Source organism: Prunus avium, chromosome 4 (assembly GCF_965620075.1).
Source record: "Prunus avium chromosome 4, drPruAviu1.hap1.1, whole genome shotgun sequence".
Lineage (NCBI taxonomy): Eukaryota > Viridiplantae > Streptophyta > Magnoliopsida > Rosales > Rosaceae > Prunus > Prunus avium.
In genome coordinates this window covers 12,782,702-12,792,512 of record NC_142287.1, presented here as the reverse complement: position 1 = coordinate 12,792,512, position 9,811 = coordinate 12,782,702, and the positions used below count along the sequence as shown (strand labels likewise).

The following is a 9,811-nucleotide window of genomic DNA, read 5'->3' as shown; positions in this document are numbered from 1 at the left end:
CACAATCGATCAATAAAGAGTTTTGGATTGCCCACTACCTTGCCGATTAGAACCTAACGGATCGCACTCCGATAAGGTTAGATAAAAGGAAATAAATATGATGTGCATGGACTAGATAATGCTGGAAAAGGGTCATTTGGGCCTAATCTATAAAATCAAGTTCAAGGCCCATTGGGTTATTTAAGACATGTGGGCAGAGTAGGATGACCACATAAGCCCAGAAGACCCAATAGAGACCCCATGGCCGGTTTTACCAAGGGGAGACTTTGGTCTCCTCCTTGTGTGTCTATTTAAGTGAACTTTGTCTCTTGAGAAAAGTTAGGGTTTTTCACTAGTTTCAAGAGAGGAGTTAGAACACCATCAAGCTCCTCCCACCTAGCAAAAATGGGCCACCCTAGGAAGTGAACGCTAGCATCCTTCCTTCCTAGGTTGCATCATATCCTCCATCTGCCTTAGTGTGGAAAAGTTAGAGATCATCTTTTTTTGTGATTTGGTGAACCTATAAGGCCTTCCATAAGGTGATCAACTCAAAGGATGTCAACCTTGAGTAGTGCTTCAAGGGTAAAGTTTCTACTCTCTCTTTCTCTTAGTCTAGAAAGTCTAGGAGTGGAACAATCTAAACCAAGCTTTAAGCTACTTGGGGTTAGTCATGTTATAGCTGAAAGATTAAATTTTAAAGCTTCCGTTGCCTAAGGTTAATTGTAACCTTATCTTTGTGGCTAAATATAGCTAGGATTTAATGTTTCATTTAGGGTGGGCTAGGTGACACTAATAGATCTGTGCCCCCATCTCACCCTCTCTTCATCCAACCAAAGATATTTCATTAATCACTTTCCCACATATGGTTGCAGAAGGATCTTCACATTCTTAATTAGTTTAAAAGATTAATAAACTTTTTATTTTTTATTTTTCATATTGGAGGTGGGTTCCACTTTGCCACATCACCCACCCAAATTGGTGGATAATGACCCATGTGTATGAAATTACAAAAACACCCCTGCCATGTCATCAAAGTTAACACACTTTTGGATAGAGTTGATAGCAAGGGCCAAAGTGGGTCCACAAATCTTGGTCAAGTGGGGAAAGTGGGTCATTTGAAGTTTTGGGGGGTGGGGGGGAAGGGGGCAAAGTGAGCTTGAACCGTAGTTTCGGGGGCATTGCTATAAATATGCCTTGATACTATAGTCAAGTAAAAACATACTAAAATCCTCAAGCCCTCTTTGATTTTGATTGATCCTAATATCCTATGGTGCAAAGCAAGGATATCATTAAAACTCAAGTGGATTAATAAAAGAAAAACTATTTGGAATTTATTAATGACTCTGATATGGCCTTGAAAAAGAAAAAATGTTAGCCCTTAAATCGCCCCAGTCCTAGAAATAGGCCAAGAGATTGAATTGAGCGAGCATGCCACCATTAGTGCTATAAATAGCCAGATGAGTTTATTATAATATGTGCCTCAAACAAACTGACTTCAAATTAGGGATGGCAATGGGTCGAATCGAGGATGGGTATGCCATTCCCATCCCCATCCCCGTTAAGCATTTTTCCCCCATCCCCGCATTCATACCCGTAATATTCTAAGGGGGGATACCACATCCCCGCCTTCATTGGGGAACGGGTTCCCCTACCCGCCCCATTATTAAAGAAAAACCAATTAAAAAAATACTTTGTTGAACAAGAAAAAAAAAACATTAAGCGCAAACATATGTATCAATTCAAAATTTAGGCTAATAAAAAAATTAATACATATCAAAATTACATGTCCAAGACATGTTCATCATTATAGAGGTAGTCATCACACATCTCAATCGTACAAAGTGATGTTTTCAACTTCTTCAGTGTAAGATCCCTGACACAAATAAAACAAATATAAATTTTTCAATCATGTAGAGTAGGATATTAAACATCATTATCAATTATATAATATAATTCGTATTTTACCTCATTCTCAACATCATTATCATATGTGCAGCCCTGGGACAATGCTGTAGAGTTTGATATTCACAATAAACGTGAATAATTAAACACAGGAAAGTAACAATTACATTTAATAGTAAATTTATATAACATATTTTCAATACCTTTTATCTCATTCCATATCCAATCTCTAGAACACATCAAGGCCTCCACAGTTTTTGAATGAAGTCCATTACGATGGGGGCTTACAATTCTTCCACTAGTGCTATATGGTAATAACCTATCTTTTTAAAATTTAAGCCCAACTAAGAATTAATAAGCGGAAACATAAACACATGCACAACCATGGTGTTTAATTACTTAGCATCTGCAGTGAGCAAATGGAACTGACTGCATGAAACTAGATTGATACAAACGACACCACGTATTAATACAAACAGAAACCCTTGTGATTTTGGATCAATACAGTGCAACGCAGTATTGATCCACGTTAGTGTACAGATGTCATTTGAACAAGATGCAGCAAGTATAACTAATGACAACATGAATATAAACATACACAAAGATTTGTTAACCCAGAAACCCAACAAGGGTGAAAACTGGGGGACCAAGCCAGTAAGAGAATCCACTATCAATGAGAAGTACAAGATACAAAGGGAGTTGAGCTCCATCTACACTCAGTAGGCAGCTAACTATCTAACCCTCTAGCAAAGCACAATATTAGCTCATCTACACACAATAGGCAGCTAACTATCTAACCTTCCAGAAAAGCACAATCTTTACTTCTCAGCAGCAACTTCTCTTCCAGTCTTTGCATGAGTATTCAGCTCCAATTGCAACAGACAAATCTTCATGGTTTGCAACAGCACCAAGCTCCAAGTTGCAGAAGGTATAATGATATGAAGTGAGTTGTGGTTTCAGATTTTCATCTTTCTTAATCACAAAGAATGATTAAGCTAGACAAATGAAACCAAGTGTTGTGATGATTAAACTAGAAGTAATGAACTTGAAGCATATAGTTTAAATCAATCATAACAACAATGAAACAAAAGACTCAGCTGAAATCAATGTGAATATACTTGGAGGAATTTTATGTGTATGCAATCATACTCATACTCTCAAGTAATTAACAATGGCTGAAACAGTAAAATAGTTTTTGAATGCTCAAGAGCAGATATAGAATGATTTCAAAAACATAGAACCGGGTCTGCATCAAAGATGCAGATTTTCTGTTTTTACATGTCTAGCATGAATGGTTCTTCTTCAGAGAACTAATAAAAATGAAGCAAGTTCAAATGAACTTCTCCACCTCTTCCTTAGGTCTAACTTAGTATATATAGAGACTTGATTCGAATGAAGAGGGGATAGTTTGAACCACATATAATATAAAGAATGTTGTTTGGTGGCTAAAATATCTGAAAGGGCAAGACAGAAACAAACTCTTGATTCGAATGAAGAGAGTATTTTAAAGATGAAAACAAGTTCCAAATAGGAATACCAACAGTCAATCAAGATGCTCTGATCAAATAGAATAAATAATAAAGTATATGCAATCTGCATATACATTCATGAAGAGGATAACATGCTATTGGAAATAGCCGTGCCATGAGCTACAACCATTGAAGAGAAAGAACCCATGCTTTGTCAGAACTCATGTGCAAGAATGGAGAAAGAGGCATGTGCACAAAAGAGAAAATAAATACTCCCTTTGAGAAAACTAGTTTCAAGAAAGAACATATTATATAATAATATGTTGTATTCAAGAATACTAAAAGAGAGAATAGAAGGAGTCGGTTGAAGCATGGAGCATTGACTCCACAAGCAACAAAGAAGTAGCCCATGTGCAAGATAATATAAAGCTTTCTTTGGAGAAAACTAGTTTCAAGAAAGAAAGAATATATTATAATAATATGTTGTGGTCACACCAACATGAGGTAACTTCATCCAAGACTCTTGCTTTTGAAAACAAGTTTCAAGAAGTTTAAACTGATCAGAAGATATTTGAAGTCTTCATCGAATGAAATCAAGAGCTGAAGATATTTTAATAAAATATTAATTGATACAACTCAAAGTGGATTGAAACAGAATATCATGGATTGATACAGAATAAAGCAAAACATGTTTTTAAAGCATGTATCAATCTAGGTGTATCAATCCATGTGTATGAATGCAACGTTTTAAAACATGTATCAATCCGGATGTATCAATCCACATGAGTGTATGCACCGTTTTAAAACATGTATCAATCCAGATGTATCAATCCACATGAGTGTATGTAATGAATTTAAGTTTGGATTGCAAAGATGACGCTTTTGAATCTAGCATGTGCATTCAAACAGATTTAAACCAATACCTATACATTAGCAAAATACATTGGTTTTGTCATAAGAGAAGAGCCAAAATTTAATCCTTACACATTTGTTCTCCACCATAATAATATATCAAAATCAAGAGTCCTAGGTAAAAGAGACTCTTCCAAATAATGGTCCAGCTCTGATTTAATGAGCTCAACATTAGTTGAATTAGAAAGAAAAGATTCAAACTTATGCATATAGTTCCCAACTCCAACTTGATATGCCATCGATGAAGAGGTAGAAATTGAAGATTGACAAAATTCATGAGTAACACTTGAATAGACTTGGACTGATACTCTTTGACAATATCGTAAGCCAATTTGCGTATCCTCTCAATTTCCAAGGAAGACGTCTCTTTATATATAAGAGGAAAATAAAACTCAATCAATTTCATCTTAAATCTTGGATCCAAAATAATTGCCAATCCCATCATGTCATGCATTGTATCCCAATATTTTTCAAACTTTGTTACCATTTTTGAGGCCATCAATTTCACTTCATCTTGGTCAGACAAGAGCCAATCATAAATTGCCAACCTAATCTCACAAATGTGTGGAAAATAAAGGTTTGCTGTAGGATACTTGGTCCCAGAGAACAATTCAGTCACAGTATAAAAAATGTGCAATTTTTCAGCAATGATACTTGCCTTTGTCCAATCTTGCTCACTAGGAATAATTTTATATAGGGACTCACGTTGTCTCAGGTGAGGAAAAACATTTTTGTATATCATTGCCGTCTTAAGCATCAAATAGGTAGAGTTCCACCTAGTTTTGCAGTCTAGCTCTAATTGCTTAGTGCTCTCAATTTTCAATTGACGGGTTGCCTCAATAAATTTTTCCGCTCTTTTTGGAGTGGCTGACCAAAAGGCAACACTAGAACGAATTTTCTCAATGCTAGTGTTGATAACATCCAACCCATCCTTAACAATCAAGTTCAATATATGTGCACAACAACGCATGTGAAACAAACTTCCATCCAACAACAGTGAGCTAGAAATTTTTTCAAACAGTGTTTCAATCATGGAATCATTAGTTGTGCAATTATCTACAGTCAAAGTGGATAACTTACTATCAATGTTCCAATCTAGCAAACAATCCATCAAAGCACTAGCAAGAGTCTCAGCTGTATGTGGACATGGCACATATATAAATCTAGTACCCAAAAAAAAAAAAGACAAATTAAGTACACAAATTATAATAGGCATTTAAAATGAAACATATGTTAAAAGTTTTATTTCAAAACTAAATAAATTACCTCACAAGTCGACTTTGCAAGTTCCAAGATTCATCAATGAAATGAGATGTGACGGCCATAAATCCTCTTTTTTGGTTATTTGAGGTCCACATTTAGTTGTAATTGCAATTCTACTTTGATTTGTCTCCAACAACTTCATTGTTCTTTCCCTCTCATACTCAAATATTTTAAAGATGTCACTCTTAATTGTGTTTCGAGAAACCATCTTAAACAAGGGTTGCAAAGCCATTGAATATCTTCTAAAACCGACATGTTCAACCATGGACATCGGGTACTCATGCAAAATAATCATACAAGCAAGCTCCTTCCTTGCATTTTGTTGATCAAAATTATACGTACCAAGCTTGACACCCCCATCATTTGATTTAGTAGGATACAACAAAGACTGCTTTATATCTCTTTGCTTCCTCAAAGGACATATTTTGAAATGATCATGCAAATGTGTAGTTCCATTTTTGCTTCCGGCTGATAGCTTTTTCCCACAATTATTACACACTGCTTTCCACACATCTCCAATCTTTTGTTTTTTAAAATGATTCCAAACAACAGATCTTAACTTTCTCTTATTTTGACTGTTATCATCACACCCACCAGAATCTTGGTTTGGGTCTTCATTAGTTGGTTGTGCAATGTGTTCTTGGTTTTCATCCAAATTCTCAACTCTTATTGAGCATTCAATTAGTGTCTCCACATTTGGAGAATCTTTTTGTTGAGTACCACTATCAAAGTCCAAAATGTTCTCAATATCAATGTCCATCTATGAATAAGATGATCAAGAAATCTATTAATAGGTAAATATAACGAATAATTGTCTAAGCATAAATTAAGATATAGTATTGGTAATTCTTATTTCAACTAACAAATTTAATAATATATTAATATATGTTTTTACTTACAGTGATCATGTTAGATGATATGAAAACTAAAAATAGAACAAAAAAATATTATCAATCTTTAAAAGTTGGAATCGAGTACCTAGGATAGTGGTGCTTGCAGTATGTTGATAATCTACTCCTTTAACTTTGAAAGAAGGAAGGGTGCAAGTGTTCCAAGCCTATGTGGGAGAGAGCCCTAGATGTCGACTCTGTAAGATGTATAAACAACAACTAGGGCAATAATGAAATCTCTTTAATAATATATTTATATATAATAAATAAATAGAGAAGATTTCCTATTATTACATTTACAGTCTTACAGAGAGTCGGCTGATTTGATTATTTCCTATTACTCTATATTCGCAATATAATAATAGGAAATCTCTCTAATGATATATTTATATTATATTATATTATATATATTCTTAACGGGTCGGGTTCGGGTTGGGGATTAAAATATCATCCCCGCCCCTCCCTAATCACCATACCCGATAATTTCCCCATATCCGTCCCCATACCCGTTTTTGTCCTTCATACCTGACCCATTAGGGTCAAAGCCCCGCGAAGACCCGTACCCGCGGGGAAAATTGCCATCCCTACTTCAAATCAAACAACTGTTCTTTGAGTGGGGAGCTCGCTCAAAATGGTTCTTTTTTATGCCTTAAAGACAAATAAGGACTTCAATATTTTCCTAGTATATGAACTAAAATCAAAGGAAAGTAAAAGAAAGCAACAAAAGAGTGCCAAAACAACAGGGTTTAGTTGGAATCACGACTATCAGCACTTGAAATCGCTTCCGATCGCCTAAAAGCTCGTCAGAATGCCTAGAAAGCATGGTTGTTTTCGGTCCGGCAACAACACCGATAAGATGAAACTAACAATTGGCCGAGAGGCTGTAGTATGGTGATAATGCGAACCATCACCATTTGCAAGAATGGATAACAACACATTTACAAACTTTTCTTCGACATTGAGGGGCTTGGATTTCTTGTAAAATGACAGAACAATTTGTGTCGATGAGGCAGTGCGCATATATTTACATACTATTAGGCATACAGTTCGCAACAGAATGATACCTTAGAAATTTCAACATTCTAAACAAACAGTGTCTAGACAATTTAATATAATTCTCAAAGTAATATGTCGACTTGGTACTTAGATAATTCAATCTCCAAATATGGAGGTTACACCTCATGAAATCATGGGGAATCCTAAGTAACGCCTATGGTTTAAGATTACTTTACTCTTTGTCATAAATGTGATTAAGTTAACAACTTTTTGTTCTTATTATATAGTTAAGTACTGACATGTCATGGTTTGATTCTCACTTGTTAGAATTGCATTGATGCTAGTGATGGAACACATATCAGTGCATGGGCTTCTACATCCAAACAAGTTCCATATTGAGGCAAAAAAGTTCAGATGATAAAAAAAATTATGTGAGCATGTTCGTTTGACATGTTGTTCACATATATTTACACGCGATGGGAAGGAACGGCTAATGACTCTAGAGTGTTGATGGATGCAATAAGTAGAGAAGAGAACAATTTCTCATTGCCAAAAGAAGGCATAAAATTATTTAAACATATCAATTTTCAATATTTTATAGTATATTAAAATGGAGTAAAACACTTATATGAATTGTTCTTAAATAGGAAAATATTACCTTATTGATTATGGGTTATGCAAATATGCGTGGGTTTCTCACACCATATCATGAAGAGCGTTACCACTTGCATGATTATAGAGTGAGAGGCAAACATCTAAGAGGGCCAATGAAATTATTCCACTATAGGGATTCATCACTATGTAATGTTATTGAATGATGCTTCGGAGCGCTTTGTTAGCGAGATATCCCTATTATATTAGGATATTATTTTATTTATTTCATTTTGTATAGATATTATGTAATTAGGATACCTCATATTTCCTAGTTAAATCCTACTAGGGTTTGTAACCTTGTATTATAAATACCTCCTTTCGGAGAATGAAATATATCTAAAAATATTATACCATATTGTTTGACTTGGTATCAGAGCCTAGTTTCTGGTGACCTGTGTGTGTTGTGCCCACCCGTGTTCTACTGTGTGCCCTAATTTCTTTTAGGGTTCTTGTGCCCGTGCCTGTGCTATGTTTGTCGTATCTGCTTCGTGTTGTGTTTGTTTCCGCTGCTATCATGGGTGATGATTCCGAAGTTGTGATTAGTACTAGTGCATCTACACCGAAGGAGGCACTTCCCTCGCGTGATTACTCTACCCCGATTACATCTGACAAATTGGATGGCTCCAATTATGCCTCTTGGTCTCGTGGTGCGCGTATTACAATTACTAGTCGTCGTATGGCAAGTTGGATCAATGGGAAGAAGCCTGCTCCGTCCCTAGATTCCGCTGCCTATGCTGAATGGGAAGAAGATAATTGTCTGGTGCAGTCATGGCTTCTCAATTCCATGACTAAACCAGTTCGTGCCTTGTTTGAACATGGTGATACTGCCTTTGATATATGGGAGGCTGCTCGAAAGACCTATACTGTGACTCAGAATAGTTCTCATTTGTTTCAACTCCGACGGCAGTCCATACTTATAGGTCATAATGGTGAATCTGTGAAAGTGTTTTATGAAAAACTCCATGCTATCTGGCAAGATATCGATTGTCTGCGTCCGCATGAGTTTAGTTGTTCTACTGATGGGGCTCGTCGTCTGAAAGAAATTGAACCCGATCGAATTTATGATTTTCTTGGTGGACTTGATCCACCGTATGATGGTGTCCCTAGCCGTATTCTTGCTCTTAGTCCTGTTCCCCCCCCCCCCCCCCCCCCCCTCTCAGCCTATGCCATGGTCATGGAGGAAGACACCCGTCAGTCCGCTATGCTTGGAGGAGGATCGTTGGCTCTCAAAGTTGACCCAACTCGTCAACGACCGGTCGCCTAGCACGATGCGACCGGTCGCTCCCCGTCCAGAAAATTTGGATCTTCTGCTGGGTCTCGTCCTTCTGGCTCTACCCCTAGCTCTCTTGAAGGTCCGCCTAAATGTCACCATTGTAATGGGAATCATTATTCTGAGAAGTTTTTTAAGGAGCATGGTTATCCTGATTGGTTTGCTGACTACAAAGCTCGTATGTACGGTCCCAAGGCCACCTGCACGATGACTCAAGATGACGCCCATCCTCCGGCTCCGTCTGCAAATCTGTGTGCTTCCGATGCTATGCCAGGTATGAGTTCTACTACTTGGATAATTGACACTAGTACTTCTGATCATATGACTTATAATGATAATATGTTTGATGAGTTATCGCATAACCCTCGTGACCCCTATATTACTAGTGCTAATGGTTTACCTTCTCCAGTTACCAGTGAAGGTACCATCCACCTCACTCCTTCTTTACCTCTGTCTCATGCACTCTTGGTTCCCAA

At 36.8% G+C, this 9,811-nt stretch overlaps 1 pseudogene; it reads right to left on the bottom strand.

Annotated features, from left to right (window-relative positions):
- Positions 1-1,807: 1,807 nt before the first annotated feature.
- LOC148294821 (zinc finger BED domain-containing protein RICESLEEPER 3-like) lies at positions 1,808-6,997 on the bottom strand (annotated as a pseudogene).
- Positions 6,998-9,811: the final 2,814 nt, after the last annotated feature.